This window comes from Amphibalanus amphitrite, unplaced genomic scaffold (assembly GCF_019059575.1).
Source record: "Amphibalanus amphitrite isolate SeventyFive unplaced genomic scaffold, NRLGWU_Aamphi_draft 000712F_arrow, whole genome shotgun sequence".
Classification (NCBI taxonomy): domain Eukaryota; kingdom Metazoa; phylum Arthropoda; class Thecostraca; order Balanomorpha; family Balanidae; genus Amphibalanus; species Amphibalanus amphitrite.
In genome coordinates this window covers 223,975-242,008 of record NW_024882206.1, presented here as the reverse complement: position 1 = coordinate 242,008, position 18,034 = coordinate 223,975, and the positions used below count along the sequence as shown (strand labels likewise).

The 18,034-nt window shown below is 48.0% G+C and overlaps 1 protein-coding gene across 1 annotated transcript in view; it reads right to left on the bottom strand.

Annotated features, from left to right (window-relative positions):
- LOC122365031 (ATP-dependent RNA helicase DDX51-like) overlaps positions 1–18,034 on the bottom strand; it is a 34,777-nt gene that overhangs the window by 15,129 nt on the left and 1,614 nt on the right. The window lies entirely within an intron of this gene.

Below are 18,034 nucleotides of genomic sequence, written 5' to 3'. Positions count from 1 at the left end.
CAGGGTTTGACTATGTCATATATTATTCGAAAATGACGATCGGAAAGCCAAAACTTGGAGTTTCAACGAAAGCCGACATCATTTTTCTCCAAAAATATCACACTTTCGTGCCTGAAAAATGATAACTTTTTTTGCTATTAAGCATTTTCCTGAAGAAGTGAAAGGGGGCATCTTACCCCACAGGGTGGAAAAGACGCCCCCTGGCGTTGGGTAAGATGCCCCCTGCACTATAAGTGACATAAATAGGCACGTGAATCGCCTGAACGAATCAGTAGTCCCTTCGAGCCTGCAGTAGACACCAAACGTCATCGTAAGGGCCCTCAAAAGTAGTCGTAAGGGGCTTCAGAGGTCATCGTTAGGGCCATCATAGTCCAGCGTGGCCAAACAAGCCTCCGTGGTGGCGTTCGGAGACCACTGTGGGGCCCTTATAGGTCTTCATGATGCTTGAGGGCCCTCGAGCCCATCGTGGGGACCTCAGATGCCAGCGCGGCCCGTGGAGCCAACGTGGGAGCCCTCAAAGGATGTCGTGAGGGGCCCTGGAACCAATAATGGGGCCCACAGAGGCCGTCGTGAGGGCTCTCAGAGTCAGATGCCGCCCAAAAAGTCGCTGTGTGGGCCGAGAGACCGGCATGGGGAGCACCCGACCGTACCGGACTCTCAATAGTCCCAGATCGGCTTTTGTCTCTCATCACAAGTATGTAATAAATGATTTGACGGGCTGCTTGAAGGACAGCCTACGGATTTAGGGGGGCGTCTTTCCCCATCAGGACAGGGGGCATCTTACCCCAAGGTACCACTACCGAAGTAACATTAAATCAGCACAATTTGTTAGCCATAAAACTACACCCTGAAACAAACTGTTTGGGACACAGTACACGCATGTTAATGTATCACGACTATAGCATTATAGCAAGGGACGCAAAAATTATCTACCTTCTTTGATATTTACAATGTTTTGACGCTAAAATATTTTTTGAAAGCAGCAAATAAAAAAACATGCAATCACCAGCCAGCCGTTGCCCAACTGAGCTTCGCAAATTTTTGTGCAGTTAACAAGGCAGGCTTCCGCTTTACGCTAAGAACATTAATTTCCAGGTTCGATTCTTTGTTTCCCCGCTAGAGGGGGTGGGGCGTCTTTCCCACCCTGGGCATCTTACCCCACTCTCCCCTACCTAATGAAATTCAGGCTGGAGAAAAAACATAGGTAATAGGTATCTATGTCAAATTAGAATGAAAGATTAAAATCAACTTGACCAGGCCTTACGGTCTGACCTGGTCCTAACCACCTTACTTCGCCTAACTAAACCCAATTCAACCTAGCCTACCACAACACCTGCAGAGTGCAGAGGTACCTACCTTCCTGGAAAAATGACGCCCAGGGAGGTGACTGTCCAACTTATTGGAATAATACCATGATTGCTTGTCAAAATGTGTGTCATCATGCTCTTGTTTGACAAGTGATGTATAACAAGATATCTTGGCTCGCTCCGCGTCGCTTTGGCAATCAAAGTATGAGGGAGAAAATTTGGGATCGATGGGTGTTTTTCCGGTGACGATCGGACGTCTAGAAGCTTCGATATTGGCGAAAAACTTGCTGAACTTGCAAAAGTACTTGGTACTTGCTTGGTACTTGCCAAAGTACTCGGTACTTGCCAAAGTACTTGGTACTTGCTTGGTATTTGCATAAGTACTCGGTATTTGCCAAAGTACTTGGTACTTGCTTGGTATTTGGTACTTGCTTGGTACTTGCGAAAGTACTTGGTACTTGCACTCGCCCCCCCCGTTCCCCCGACTCTACTCCCACACCTACCCCCTCGGGATAATTCCGGGTTCGTCGGGTAGGAAAACTTGCCACTCTACTCCCCCCCCCCCACAGAGCCATTTGGTATCGATCGGTGTTGATCCCGTGTCAATCGGTCGTCAATAAGCCGAGATATGCACGGCGAATTATTTCAATCGGCGTCGATCAGAATCTTCAGAACGGAGGGACCCACACTCATTTCTGGCCGTATCTCACTTTTCCGAGATGTACGTCAAACTACGTATTTAAAACTACATATTCTACAGCCGAATCTTCCAACTGGGGGTACCTCAGACCGTGGGAACGACTCGGCTCAGCACTGCCGCACGCGCATTCAGCGGCGGCTTGTCGATTTTTCGAGTGTCGGCTGCCGATCTCCCGAGAGCCGGCCACCTGTCAGCCGCCGCTCGGCTCTGTGTTAAGCATATGGGGACGGCGAATTTCTCCCGGAGGGAAGCACCTCGCTCACAAAAGCACGTGAATCAGCCGCATTCCTTGTTATCGTCTAATGCTGAAGAGATATGTGTGTACGCAGCTATCTCGCAAGCCCTAACAGGAAAAGCTCGCTGCAAAAACTGAGCACTTCAAAAAACCCGCAATCCTACTCAAATGGATATTTAAACAAGATATCTTGGCTCGCTCCGCGTCGCTTTGGCCATAAAAAGATTCGGGAGAAAATTTGGGATCAAATGGTGTTTTTCCGGTGACGATCGGACGTCTAGAAGCTTCGATATTGGCGAAAAACTTGCTGAACTTGCAAAAGTACTTGGTACTTGCTTGGTACTTGCCAAAGTACTCGGTACTTGCCAAAGTACTTGGTACTTGCTTGGTATTTGCATAAGTACTCGGTATTTGCCAAAGTACTTGGTACTTGCTTGGTATTTCCATAAGTACTTGGTACTTGCTTGGTACTTGTAAAAGTACTTGGTACTTGCTTGGTACTTGCGAAAGTACTTGGTACTTGCACTCGCCCCCCCCGTTCCCCCGACTCTACTCCCACACCTACCCCGTCGGGATAATTCCGGGTTCGTCGGGTAGGAAAACTTGCCACTCTACTCCCCCCTCCCCACAGAGCCATTTGGTATCGATCGGTGTTTATCCCGTGTGAATCGATCGTCAATAAGCCGAGATATGCACGGCGAATTATTTCAATCGGCGTCGATCAGAATCTTCAGAACGGAGGGACCCACACTCATTTCTGGCCGTATCTCACTGTTCCGAGATGTACGTCAAACTACGTATTTAAAACTACATATTCTACAGCCGAATCTTCAAACTGGGGGTACCTCAGACCGTGGGAACGACTCGGCTCAGCACTGCCGCACGCGCATTCAGCGGCGGGTTGTCGATTTTTCGAGTGTCGGCTGCCAATCTCCCGAGAGCCGGCCACCTGTCAGCCGCCGCTCGGCTCTGTGTTAAGCATATGGGGACGGCGAATTTCTCCCGGAGGGAAGCACCTCGCTCACAATCGCACGTGAATTCAGCCGCATTCCATGTAACGCGCAATGCTGAAGAGATATGTGTGTACGCAGCTATCTCGCAAGCCCTAACAGGAAAAGCTCGCTGCGAAAACTGAGCGTTTCAAAAAACCGGAATCCTAGTCAAATCAAGATATCTTGGCTCGCTCCGCGTCGCTTTGGCCATAAAAAGATTCGGGAGAAAATTTGGGATCAAATGGTGTTTTTCCGGTGACGATCGGACGTCTAGAAGCTTCGATATTGGCGAAAAACTTGCTGAAGTTGCAAAAGTACTTGGTACTTGCTTGGTACTTGCCAAAGTACTCGGTACTTGCCAAAGTACTTGGTACTTGCTTGGTATTTCCATAAGTACTTGGTACTTGCTTGGTACTTGTAAAAGTACTTGGTACTTGCTTGGTACTTGCGAAAGTACTTGGTACTTGCACTCGCCCCCCCCCCCCCCGTTCCCCCGACTCTACTCCCACACCTACCCCTCGGGATAATTCCGGGTTCGTCGGGTAGGAAAACTTGCCACTCTACTCCCCCCCCCCCCCCCCCACAGAGCCATTTGGTATCGATCGGTGTTTATCCCGTGTCAATCGGTCGTCAATAAGCCGAGATATGCACGGCGAATTATTTCAATCGGCGTCGATCAGAATCTTCAGAACGGAGGGACCCACACTCATTTCTGGCCGTATCTCACTTTTCCGAGATGTACGTCAAACTACGTATTTAAAACTACATATTCTACAGCCGAATCTTCCAACTGGGGGTACCTCAGACCGTGGGAACGACTCGGCTCAGCACTGCCGCACGCGCATTCAGCGGCGGCTTGTCGATTTTTCGAGTGTCGGCTGCCGATCTCCCGAGAGCCGGCCACCTGTCAGCCGCCGCTCGGCTCTGTGTTAAGCATATGGGGACGGCGAATTTCTCCCGGAGGGAAGCACCTCGCTCACAAAAGCACGTGAATCAGCCGCATTCCTTGTTATCGTCTAATGCTGAAGAGATATGTGTGTACGCAGCTATCTCGCAAGCCCTAACAGGAAAAGCTCGCTGCAAAAACTGAGCGTTTCAAAAAACCCGAAATCCTACTCAAATGGATATTTAAACAAGATATCTTGGCTCGCTCCGCGTCGCTTTGGCAATCAAAGTATGAGGGAGAAAATTTGGGATCGATTGGTGTTCGTCCCGTGTTAATCGGACGTCTAGAAGCTTAGATATTCACGAAAAACTTGTTGAACTTGCAAAAGTACTTGGTACTTGCTTGGTACTTGCCAAAGTACTCGGTACTTGCCAAAGTACTTGGTACTTGCTTGGTATTTGCATAAGTACTCGGTATTTGCCAAAGTACTTGGTACTTGCTTGGTATTTGCATAAGTACTTGGTACTTGCTTGGTACTTGTAAAAGTACTTGGTACTTGCTTGGTACTTGCGAAAGTACTTGGTACTTGCACTCGCCCCCCCCCGTTCCCCCGACTCTACTCCCACACCTACCCCCTCGGGATAATTCCGGGTTCGTCGGGTAGGAAAACTTGCCACTCTACCCCCTCCCCCCCCCCACACACACACAGAGCCATTTGGTATCGATCGGTGTTTATCCCGTGTCAATCGGTCGTCAATAAGCCGAGATATGCACGGCGAATTATTTCAATCGGCGTCGATCAGAATCTTCAGAACGGAGGGACCCACACTCATTTCTGGCCGTATCTCACTTTTCCGAGATGTACGTCAAACTACGTATTTAAAACTACATATTCTAAGGCCGAATCTTCAAACTGGGGGTACCTCAGACCGTGGGAACGACTCGGCTCAGCACTGCCGCACGCGCATTCAGCGGCGGGTTGTCGATTTTTCGAGTGTCGGCTGCCGATCTCCCGAGAGCCGGCCACCTGTCAGCCGCCGCTCGGCTCTGTGTTAAGCATATGGGGACGGCGAATTTCTCCCGGAGGGAAGCACCTCGCTCACAAAAGCACGTGAATCAGCCGCATTCCTGTGTGGCGCGCAATGCTGAAGAGATATGTGTTTCCGCGGGTATCTCGCAGGCCCTAACAGGAAAAGCTCGCTGCAAAAACTGAGCGTTTCAAATAACGCCAAATCCTAGTCAAATGGATATTTAAACAAGATATCTTGGCTCGCTCCGCGTCGCTTTGGCCATGAAAAGATTTCGGAGAAAATTTGGGATCGAATGGTGTTTTTCCGGTGACGATCGGACGTCTAGAAGCTTCGATATTGGCGAAAAACTTGCTGAACTTGCAAAAGTACTTGGTACTTGCTTGGTACTTGCCAAAGTACTCGGTACTTGCCAAAGTACTTGGTACTTGCTTGGTATTTGCATAAGTACTCGGTATTTGCCAAAGTACTTGGTACTTGCTTGGTATTTCCATAAGTACTTGGTACTTGCTTGGTACTTGTAAAAGTACTTGGTACTTGCTTGGTACTTGCGAAAGTACTTGGTACTTGCACTCGCCCCCCCCCGTTCCCCCGACTCTACTCCCACACCTACCCCCTCGGGATAATTCCGGGTTCGTCGGGTAGGAAAACTTGCCACTCTACTCCCCCCCCCCCACAGAGCCATTTGGTATCGATCGGTGTTTATCCCGTGTCAATCGGTCGTCAATAAGCCGAGATATGCACGGCGAATTATTTCAATCGGCGTCGATCAGAATCTTCAGAACGGAGGGACCCACACTTATTTCTGGCCGTATCTCACTTTTCCGAGATGTACGTCAAACTACGTATTTAAAACTACATATTCTACAGCCGAATCTTCAAACTGGGGGTACCTCAGACCGTGGGAACGACTCGGCTCAGCACTGCCGCACGCGCATTCAGCGGCGGCTTGTCAATTTTTCGAGTGTCGGCTGCCGATCTCCCGAGAGCCGGCCACCTGTCAGCCGCCGCTCGGCTCTGTGTTAAGCATATGGGGACGGCGAATTTCTCCCGGAGGGAAGCACCTCGCTCACAAAAGCACGTGAATCAGCCGCATTCCTGTGTGGCGCGCAATGCTGAAGAGATATGTGTGTACGCAGCTATCTCGCAAGCCCTAACAGGAAAAGCTCGCTGCAAAAACTGAGCACTTCAAAAAACCCGCAATCCTACTCAAATGGATAATTAAACAAGATATCTTGGCTCGCTCCGCGTCGCTTTGGCCATATAAAGATTCGGGAGAAAATTTGGGATCGAATGGTGTTTTCCCGGTGACGATCGGACGTCTAGAAGCTTCGATATTGGCGAAAAACTTGCTGAACTTGCAAAAGTACTTGGTACTTGCTTGGTACTTGCAAAAGTACTCGGTACTTGCCAAAGTACTTGGTACTTGCTTGGTATTTGCATAAGTACTCTGTATTTGCCAAAGTACTTGGTACTTGCTTGGTATTTCCATAAGTACTTGGTACTTGCTTGGTACTTGTAAAAGTACTTGGTACTTGCTTGGTACTTGCGAAAGTACTTGGTACTTGCACTCGCCCCCCCCCCCCCCGTTCCCCCGACTCTACTCCCACACCTACCCCCTCGGGATAATTCCGGGTTCGTCGGGTAGGAAAACTTGCCACTCTACTCCCCCCCCCCCACAGAGCCATTTGGTATCGATCGGTGTTGATCCCGTGTCAATCGGTCGTCAATAAGCCGAGATATGCACGGCGAATTATTTCAATCGGCGTCGATCAGAATCTTCAGAACGGAGGGACCCACACTCATTTCTGGCCGTATCTCACTTTTCCGAGATGTACGTCAAACTACGTATTTAAAACTACATATTCTACAGCCGAATCTTCAAACTGGGGGTACCTCAGACCGTGGGAACGACTCGGCTCAGCACTGCCGCACGCGCATTCAGCGGCGGCTTGTCGATTTTTCGAGTGTCGGCTGCCGATCTCCCGAGAGCCGGCCACCTGTCAGCCGCCGCTCGGCTCTGTGTTAAGCATATGGGGACGGCGAATTTCTCCCGGAGGGAAGCACCTCGCTCACAAAAGCACGTGAATCAGCCGCATTCCTTGTTATCGTCTAATGCTGAAGAGATATGTGTGTACGCAGCTATCTCGCAAGCCCTAACAGGAAAAGCTCGCTGCAAAAACTGAGCGTTTCAAAAAACCCGAAATCCTACTCAAATGGATATTTAAACAAGATATCTTGGCTCGCTCCGCGTCGCTTTGGCCATAAAAAGATTAAGGAGAAAATTTGGGATCGAATGGTGTTTTTCCGGTGACGATCGGACGTCTAGAAGCTTCGATATTGGCGAAAACTTGCTGAACTTGCAAAAGTACTTGGTACTTGCACTCGGTACTTGCCAAAGTACTTGGTACTTGCTTGGTATTTGCATAAGTACTCGGTATTTGCCAAAGTACTTGGTACTTGCTTGGTATTTGCATAAGTACTTGGTACTTGCTTGGTACTTGTAAAAGTACTTGGTACTTGCTTGGTACTTGCGAAAGTACTTGGTACTTGCACTCGCCCCCCCCCCGTTCCCCCGACTCTACTCCCACCCCTACCCCCTCGGGATAATTCCGGGTTCGTCGGGTAGGAAAACTTGCCACTCTATCCCCCCCCCCCCAGAGCCATTTGGTATCGATCGGTGTTTGTCCCGTGTCAATCGGTCGTCAATAAGCCGAGATATGCACGGCGAATTATTTCAATCGGCGCCGATCAGAATCTTCAGGACGGAGGTACCCACATTCATTCCTGGCCGTATCTCACTTTTCCGAGAATACGTCAAACTACGTATTTAAAACTACATATTCTACAGCCGAATCTTCAAACTGAGGGTACCTCACTCACAATCGCACGTGAATCAGCCGCATTCCTTGTTATCGTCTAATGCTGAAGAGATATGTGTGTACGCAGCTATCTCGCAAGCCCTAAGAGAAAAAGCTCGCTGCAAAAACTGAGCACTTCAAAAAACCCGCAATCCTACTCAAATGGATAATTAAACAAGATATCTTGGCTCGCTCCGCGTCGCTTTGGCCATAAAAAGATTCGGGAGAAAATTTGGGATCGAATGGTGTTTTTCCGGTGACGATCGGACGTCTAGAAGCTTCGATATTGGCGAAAAACTTGAACTTGCAAAAGTACTTGGTACTTGCTTGGTACTTGCCAAAGTACTCGGTACTTGCCAAAGTACTTGGTACTTGCTTGGTATTTGCATAAGTACTCGGTATTTGCCAAAGTACTTGGTACTTGCTTGGTATTTGCATAAGTACTTGGTACTTGCTTGGTACTTGTAAAAGTACTTGGTACTTGCTTGGTACTTGCGAAAGTGCTTGGTATTCGCAAATGTACTTGGTACTGCACTTTTGTATGTTTCGACTACCTGGTCTGTTTTGTATGTTTTGAACGTTGTATGTTACGACTTCCATGTATGCTTTGATAAGTGTACGCTGCGGTCTTGTATGCGCCAGACTGCGGTTGTACCGCTAGGTGGCAGCAGCCACCGGTCCGGCCGCCCCAACTGCGGTCCAGGTGGCAGCAGCTGCCGGCAGACTCGGCAGTTTTTCCCGTCGTCGGGCGGTCGGCGGCGAATCTCCGCAACGGAGGGACCGCCACCGAGTTTGTCACGTGAATCAGCCGCATTCCTGTGAGGCGCGCAATGCTGAAGAGATATGTGTGCACGCAGCTATCTCGCAAGCCCTAAGAGAAAAAGCTCGCTGCAAAAACTGAGCGTTTCAAAAAACCCGAAATCCTACTCAAATGGATATATAAACAAGATATCTTGGCTCGCTCCGCGTCGCTTTGGCCATAAAAAGATTAAGGAGAAAATTTGGGATCGAATGGTGTTTTTCCGGTGACGATCGGACGTCTAGAAGCTTCGATATTGGCGAAAACTTGCTGAACTTGCAAAAGTACTTGGTACTTGCACTCGGTACTTGCCAAAGTACTTGGTACTTGCTTGGTATTTGCATAAGTACTCGGTATTTGCCAAAGTACTTGGTACTTGCTTGGTATTTGCATAAGTACTTGGTACTTGCTTGGTACTTGTAAAAGTACTTGGTACTTGCTTGGTACTTGCGAAAGTACTTGGTACTTGCACTCGCCCCCCCCCCCGTTCCCCCGACTCTACTCCCACCCCTACCCCCTCGGGATAATTCCGGGTTCGTCGGGTAGGAAAACTTGCCACTCTATCCCCCCCCCCCCCCAGAGCCATTTGGTATCGATCGGTGTTTGTCCCGTGTCAATCGGTCGTCAATAAGCCGAGATATGCACGGCGAATTATTTCAATCGGCGCCGATCAGAATCTTCAGGACGGAGGTACCCACATTCATTCCTGGCCGTATCTCACTTTTCCGAGAATACGTCAAACTACGTATTTAAAACTACATATTCTACAGCCGAATCTTCAAACTGAGGGTACCTCACTCACAATCGCACGTGAATCAGCCGCATTCCTTGTTATCGTCTAATGCTGAAGAGATATGTGTGTACGCAGCTATCTCGCAAGCCCTAAGAGAAAAAGCTCGCTGCAAAAACTGAGCACTTCAAAAAACCCGCAATCCTACTCAAATGGATAATTAAATAAATGTGATATTCAATAATTATTTTATTATTTATTTATTTTTTGGTTCACCCGACAACCACAAACATGTGGGTATATCTCCTGACTGTTGACTGTTGAGTGATCAAAATATTCAAATAATCAGGGTACAAGCTGTGCGTAGTGCACACTAATCATGTTGTTTTTGTGTAGGCCCTCTGCACATTGTTGTGTGCACTGCTATGTGCACCTTTAGTAAAAAAGTGACTGGTGGTACATGACAAAAGCTTGTGCAACTGTGAAGTTCATGCCCTTGGTCTTGCTGGTGCCAAATGCCTATAGCTATAGCAGGATCAGTGAGGGTTGTAGACATGCTAGTTGCTACATACATTGTGCATTGAAGATACTGGCACAAAGTTCATCCGTAATTACTATGCTTAACACCTAATGTAAGAAGCGACATAGCCCAGATGATAAAGCTCTCTGGTCAACATCACACAAATTTATTGACATACTTTGCAGGTACATATTTACATGCATGGCAAATCTATATTACTATTTGAGGAGGGCGTAGTTTCTGTCTATAACGAAGGTCGCGACATGGTGCTACGTAGCGCGGGTTACAGGTCACACCGTTGCACCTACCGCGCTGAAGTTTGCGCAACTCATAGAACAAGGATGGACAACGTGCCTTTGAGCGGTCTCGGCTCGATCGGATCGATAGCGAGCGCGTGGCGCGTGCCCAAAAAGTGCAAATTCGCGTCATAGACTTTACATGTATTAATCGGCTGGCAAAAACGGGCGAAAATGGCTAAATTTGCCCGACACGGGTCCGGTTTCCGTGCAATATCTCGGTAACCGTGGGCCCGATTGGCACGGGGAAAACACCATCGTGTAGAGAATCGAACGGGCTATCGAATGGTGTGCGGTGCGGAGGATGGCACGCGCCACGTGCACACGTGAGGGCAATTTTATTTCAAAAAGTGCCGTTTTAAATGGATTTTGGATTTTATTTTATTTTCACGTGACCGTCAGAATGAATGAGTCAAAACAACGCCTATTTGCAGGAGAAATGTACCGCCTCTCATGATAAAATTGTGAAAAGCTAATTGATCAAAAACAAGGTGGAACAAATCGCTGGAGAAAATGGCATTTGCCCATATTGTGGCACTAAATAATTACACGGGGTTTGCTGCTTAACCTGATACGCTTGACAATTGAAAATGCTATCATTGGAAAGAGCATTCAATTCTCTCCAAGATCCAATCATCACGTTTGCATTACAAGCAACAGTATTCTTAAAAATATAAATGTTTCAAACCTCTGCAAAACGATTTTTAGTGAAAATTATCTACGCCTTTCATTTGTCATTAAACTACGCACCTGAATTATAAAACACATTTGACAGGTTCACTGAACTATTGACAGGTTCTGGAGTAGAAAGCATGCTTATCAGACACGGGCACCTCGATCCGATAGATATTCTTTCCAAACCAAATCATTTAGCCATCAAAAAGCAATCGACCGAAATGGATGGATAACCAAACCGACACAAGAACAACCAAACACCCGTCAATCGAAAATACCCCCTTTTCGCGTTGCGGAGCACGCGGGTCACCCTAGTACTTTCCATTTGATTCAGAAACTAGTTGCTAGTAAGCTTGCATTTTTGTAGGTACAACAACGACCATATATTAAATCATAAAAACCTTCTCATGGCATTCATCACATACCTTTTTACCGAACAAGTACCTAGCGTCCTAGCTACCATGCAATGATTCTAAAATTTGTCCGCAATACATCTATATCTCAACTGACACAATGAATTTGAAATACCCTGACAAAACCTATAACTGTACATAAGAAGAATGCAATGCTACAAGAACTATGAATTTCTGAAGTTATTCTCACATGCTGGAATGTTGAAACTCTACTTTTGTCGTCCATTTCTACGTTTGATTGAGCCCTCATATACAACTGTTTTCGTTCTTCACTCACAAGCTTTCGCACAAATCTTGAATTTTTACACATCATCTTGAACCATGCTCCAGTCTTTCCAACAAGGTACTATGTAACATCAAAGCAATTTTGATTTGCTACAACAGCTTCAGATCACAATCATGACAGGCTTGAGGTTTGTTACACCATTTGCCAGACAAATCTCTACAAAATATGTATCAATTCCCAAACTAAACAATTGATCATATCAGTATTTGCAGTTTCCACACAATGTTTCATAATACTATTCTATGTTTATATAAAGAAACTCAAATAATCCACAAACTGTTATTGAAACACTCGCAAGTCCCACTTCAAGAATTCACAGCAATAACAGTACAAGTTCAGAAGCAAACAAACATTGCGCCAGATTTCGTATGAAACGCGCCATCGTCCTGAAGTTTCTACCACAGACGGTAGTTCAACCGCAGCCGTAGTGCGAAAACCCCTGCCCACCTTACCCCACGGCGGAGCTCGGTTGCAATTTGTAAATACGCGCTCCTCCCCTGTGTCCGTGGCATATTTACGTCTGGACAACGAGTTGCGTTGGAGAGGCCGGAAATAGTGGCGATTTCAGGACCGCAAGAATGGACCGTCATTGGAATGATTCTTTTTGAAGTCGTGCACTGTTTTTGGCTGGAATTTAATAGTTACTACAAAAACATTTTGTGATTACGTTTGGCCAAGAATGAATACCATCAGCGCTAAGTTTTCACTACCATTGCATTTTGTCCAGAAGCATATAGTGCTGTGATATTGCAGTTCTTGCGCGTTTGTTACAAAATATGAAGCAAACATGCAAAAATGTTCTAAAGTAACGTTGTATCGCAAAATATCATATTGACCTCAAGTTCCATCCGGTGCATGATTGACTAGACAGATTCACACATTTCAAGTTTATCTTGGATCAGAGGTGTCAGTGTAGTTCGTCAGTGCCAGAGGTTTACTTGAGGGGAAGCTATAATTGCTCTTGTCCATCCACTAAGAAGTTATTAAATATTACATATTTTGTTTTGTGTATTCCAAGAGGAGAGGGAACTATTTTCTTCGTGCCTTCATATCAGAATTGAAGATGGATCATAAAATTTTCAAGGCAGTTAATCAACCAAGCATTTAGTCTTTCTCGTATATAAGCTGTGGCTAAGAAGAAAAGGTTGATCAATCCTGAAGTTCAGTCATCTTACTTCAACTTGGCAGGAAGATCCCCAAGGACAGAGGATATATTGTATACCTATCTTGTAAATCAAAGCGTTTTTGTGACTGCAAGGCTTAGCTATTTGTTGTATGTTTTTGTGGAGATTGAATATAACTGTGACCCTGTGTTTGTTTGTATATTTACTACAGTCCAACAGCACACTCACCTGGCATACTCATTACTCATCCAGCTCATAGCTTTACCCCACAGGATTTGTACTTGTTGATGTCTTGAGCATGAACAAAGCACTAAAGTAGCCTAGTTATCATTTCCCACATTTTTCTGAGCATCTAACATGGCATACACTGTAGTGCTGAGCAGCTTCAGAGAAGAGACACTTTAATCGCACAGACTCTCACCAGCCACCCAATGAGCCAGTTCCTCATTTGACTGTTTCCCTGGATAGTTGGATACAGCTTGGCAAGGTGAGCTAACTGTTGGCAAGTTGAAGGTTAGCAGGTGAGATGGAGCTAGGGTGAGTAAGTACCTACCTATAACTGAGTGCTACTGCTATGCAGGTCTTGGGTAGGTTGCAAATATGTGTGATGAATGATGATTGAGGTTAGGTCAGGTTAGTCAGGTATGCTCAGCCCTCAGGTCACATTTTTATGGACACTAGGCAATTTAAAAACTACAACCTAATTTAAGAGCACCCAACTAACCACAACTACTAGCTATATGACTAAGTACCTACGTACTTGTGCCTACATCTCATACCAAGTCAAAATAAACTATTAAGTTCCTTGCTGGAAGATTACCCTCAGTACTTTTTATCCCAGTCCTGTGAAGAAAATTAATACTTCTATGTTCTGAGTCATTTCTGGCCATCCACAGAAAGAAATGCTGACAGCTTTGCTATTGTATATTGGACCAACAATCACTCATGACTATGAACACATCATATGATCACATCGTTGCATGGATTGTATTTGTCACTTTGACAATTCTTCTAAAATCCTTTTTAAAAAAAATGCAAAGTAATTATGAACATCACATTTAACATTAAGCTGATTTAGTGATCCAAGCGGCAAGCTGACTCCTCCAGTAGCAATGGAATGATTGTGTGTTTCATTTGTCAGACACTGAGTAATGCACATTACGACATTACCATTCTGCAAAGTAAAGCTGCCCGAGTTCATTCATTCTAGATTTTTTTCACTTGATAGTTAGCACAAATTAATCTTGCTGTTGTAAGTTATAATTCAATATTCACACCAATACATAAATATGCGTTCATCAGCCAGCATTTTCTGGCTTGGTATTGCTCAGCGGGCTCTTCATGATCTCCTGCAATAGTATACTTGTTTTTGTCCAATAAGCTCTTTTAATTTTACTTTTTCTTGCTGATAAGTGAGCCAGACCAACTTGCGTTTATCAACCAACATGTCCTAAATTCAACTTGATATCAATATTGCTCAGGGCTCAGGAGTCAGGACCCTGGAGCCTTAGCCTCCTGGATACTTGGAATTGTTTTCAGTCAACATGTTTCTTAAATATGATATAATTCAATCACAAGGGATCCGAAACTTCCAACAAAACGACGTACACGAGTACGAAAACACCAGATGAACTTGAAACAGGCCTTGGAACAGAGCCAAGCGGTGCTCCATTTTGATTTGTTTGTTTACAATAATTGTAGTGCTGATGTATTGTTTTATGACTCTAGCGGTCGGCTTATAAAAATGAAACAATTTAACCAAATCTATAAGGCAAGTAATATTTTTCTGAGAGAACTAAAATATTTAAAAGCTAAACACTATGAAATACAGGAATCGGAACGAAAAAGTAGCCTAAAAATCCAGCCGAATCACCGGCTCCTAAAACTGCGACAAAATCAGCACTTTTCCCCGCAACCAGCGGCGTATTTACAAATTGCAACCGAGCTCCGCCGTGGGGTAAGGTGGGCAGGGGTTTTTGCACTACGGCTGCGGTTGAACTACCGTCTGTGGTAGAAACTTCAGGATGATGGCGCGTTTCATACGAAATCTGGCGCAATGTTTGTTTGCTTCTGAACTTGTATTCAGGGTTACCAAAGCTTGGGATTTGTCCCAAGATCTTGGGATATTGAACCCGACCTTGGGACCTTGGGATTCAACAGCAAACCTTGGGATTTGTCCCGAGCTTACGACTCCCGCTAATTTAAGCACATTTTTTTAATCATTGGAAAAAGGAAAAGTATTAATAAAGACCAAACAAAGGAATCAGGAACACATCTAACACAACTTAATTGTTTGTTTTTTTGTAAACCGTCCTTTTTGGACGAACACAACCGAGCGTTCTTTCGTTTGGTTTCACTGTACCTTACCAAGCAACCAATGAAGCACGAATAAGTTATCCTTATTTGACGCGTCTTCACTTTGTTTCTCCCGTCTCAGCTCTCAAGTGAGGCATTTAGCGAAATACCCAGTGGCTTCCGCGTCGATTACAGGGGCGGATCCAGGAAAACTCCAAGGGGAGGGTCATGAATCGAAGTGGTGCCCCTACCTATACCCAAAATTAAAAACTCAACGGATTTCGTCCACTTCATTTTGGTGGTGCCCCCATTTTCAGTTTTTTTCTTTTTATTTTTTATTTTTAGTCAGTATCTTAACTCTTAGCAACAACCACATTTACCAATTGTAACTTGTAAGCAAGTATATATGAATGTGCTATGTGTATATATGTTGTGGACGCTGAGTAGTGAGTACTTACCAGGAACGTTATCAGGTAAGCAAATCGTTGTCAGTCCGACGAACTTGACCCTGGCGTCTAAAGCGTCTGTCCTCGACACTTCAGGCTTGTCAGGGGCACCAAAGTCCTTCCAGGTACACCACAAACCTGTCAGGGGCACCTACGGCCTTGTAGGGGCGCCACAGGCCCGCCAGGGGCACCACAGGCCTGCCAGGAAGCAGGGGCACCACAGGTCTAGCAAGTATACACGACAGGCCTGTCAGGGGCACAACGGGCCTGTTGGGCCCATGAGCACCCCTAGGGGCAGGGGCACCACAGTCCTTCCAGGGGCACCGCAGGCCTGTGAGGGGCACCAGCGGCCTAGCAGGGGCACCAATCAACACAGGCCTGCCAGGGGCACCACAGACCTGCCAGGGGCACCAGAGGCCTGCCAGGAGCACCACCGACCTCGCAGGGGTAACTTGGGCCTGTCAGGGCCCAGGGGCACCACGGGCCTGTCGAGAGGCACTTCAGGCTTTTCAGGGGCACCATAGTCCTCTCCGGACGCAGGGGTAGCAGGGGCACCAGAGGCCTGCCAGGGGCACTACAGGCCTAGCAAGGGCACCACTGGTCTATCAGGGGCACCACGAGCCTGTCACAGCCAGGCATCTCAGGCTTGTCAGGGCCCAGGGGCACCACAGGTCTGTGAGGGGCACAAGCGACCTAGCAGGGGCACCAGTCAACACAGGTCTGCCAGGGGCGCCACAGACCTGCCAGGGGCACCAGAGGTCTGCCAGGGGCACCACCGGCCTCGCAGGGGCACCTTGGGCCTGTCAGGGGCACCACGGGCCTGCCGAGGGGCACTTCAGACTTTTCAGGGGCAACAGTCCTCTCCGGGCGCAGGGGTACCAGCGGCCTAGCAAGGGCACCAGAGGCCTGCCAGGGGCACCAGCGGCCTAGCAAGGGCACCAGAGGCCTGTCAGGGGCACCACAGGCCTAACAAGGGCACCACGGGCCTGTCAGGGGCACCTCAGGCTTGTCAGGGCCCAGGGGCACCACAGTCCTTCCAGGGGCATTACAAGCCTGTCAGGGGCACCAGAGGCCTAGCAAGGGCACCACAGGCCTGCCATGGATACCACAGGCCTGCCAGGGGCACCACCGGCCTTGCAGGGGCGCCTCAGGCCTGTCAGGGGCACCACGTGCCTGCCGGGGACACTTCAGGCTTGTCAGGGGCGTTACAGTCCTGTCAGGGCCCAGGGGCACCAGGCCCGTGGTGTCCCTGCTAGGCCTGTGGTGCCCCTGGCGGTCCTGTGGTGCCCCTGTCAGGACTGTGATACCCCTGATAGGCCGGTGGTGCCCCTGGCGGGTCTTTGGGCCCCCGGGCCTCAAGGGGGGGGGGCATGACCCATGTGACCCCCCCCCCTTGGATCCGCCCCTGGTCGATTAACACCCGGCCTGGCCGCCTGTTTGCGAATTGTGACGCCCGACGGATCGGAGGCGGATCCAGCTCAGAGTTTTGGGGGGCAAACCATAAAATTTATCGATTTTTTCCATGCATCGTCCATAGGCGTAATGTTAAAATTATGCCGTTTGGGGGGGGCAAATGCCCATTTTGCCCCCCCCCCTTTGATCCGCCACTGCGACGGATCATGCTTCAACTCGTAAAACCCAGACAGACAGGGGCGTCGACACCAGTCCGACTTTTCCGAATAGTCGGACCACTTTTTCGACTAGGCGGTGCCCTGCTGTGGCTCGCGGGGGCCCCTGCTGCAGACCGCGGGGGCCCCTGCTGCAGACCGCGGGGGCCCTACTGCGGCTCGGGGGGCCCTGCTAGAGACCGCGGGGGCCCTGCTGCGCCTCTGGGGCCCTGCTAGACACCGCGGGGCCCTGCTGCGGCCCGCGGGGTCCCCTTCTGCGGCCGCGGGGGGCCCCTGTTGGGGCTCTCGGGGGCCCTGCTGCGGCCACGGGGGCCCCTGGGGGCCCCCACCGGTGGGGGCCCCCCGAGAAAAAGTCGGACCAGTTTTCCTTACGCGTCGACGCCCCTGCAGACAGATAACTTGCTGTGTCTCTGTACCTATGCCTGCGTGTGTAACTGTGCCGAATGCAAGTTATGTTAACGATATTGATTTATTTAGTCAACCAAAGATTTGAAAATACGTCAAATACACTTTATTTGCTCTATATTTGGTTTCTATAGACCTTGGGATGCACACTGGGCTTTGATCCTGTCGACCTTGGGATATGGAGCTCGATTTTGGGAAATTCGCGCGGCGATCTTGGGATTTAGAAAAATTCCCGTTGGTAACCCTGCTTGTATTGTTATACGCAACCGAAGTCGTGACGTCACGATAAGTGGCTGGGGCATAATCAGCTGACGGCCCCGTGTTAAAGCAATGGGGCAATACTTTGCCGATCTTTCCTAAAAAAAACTGGACCTAGTTAGATAGTTTTAGTAGCTGGATTTAGGACAA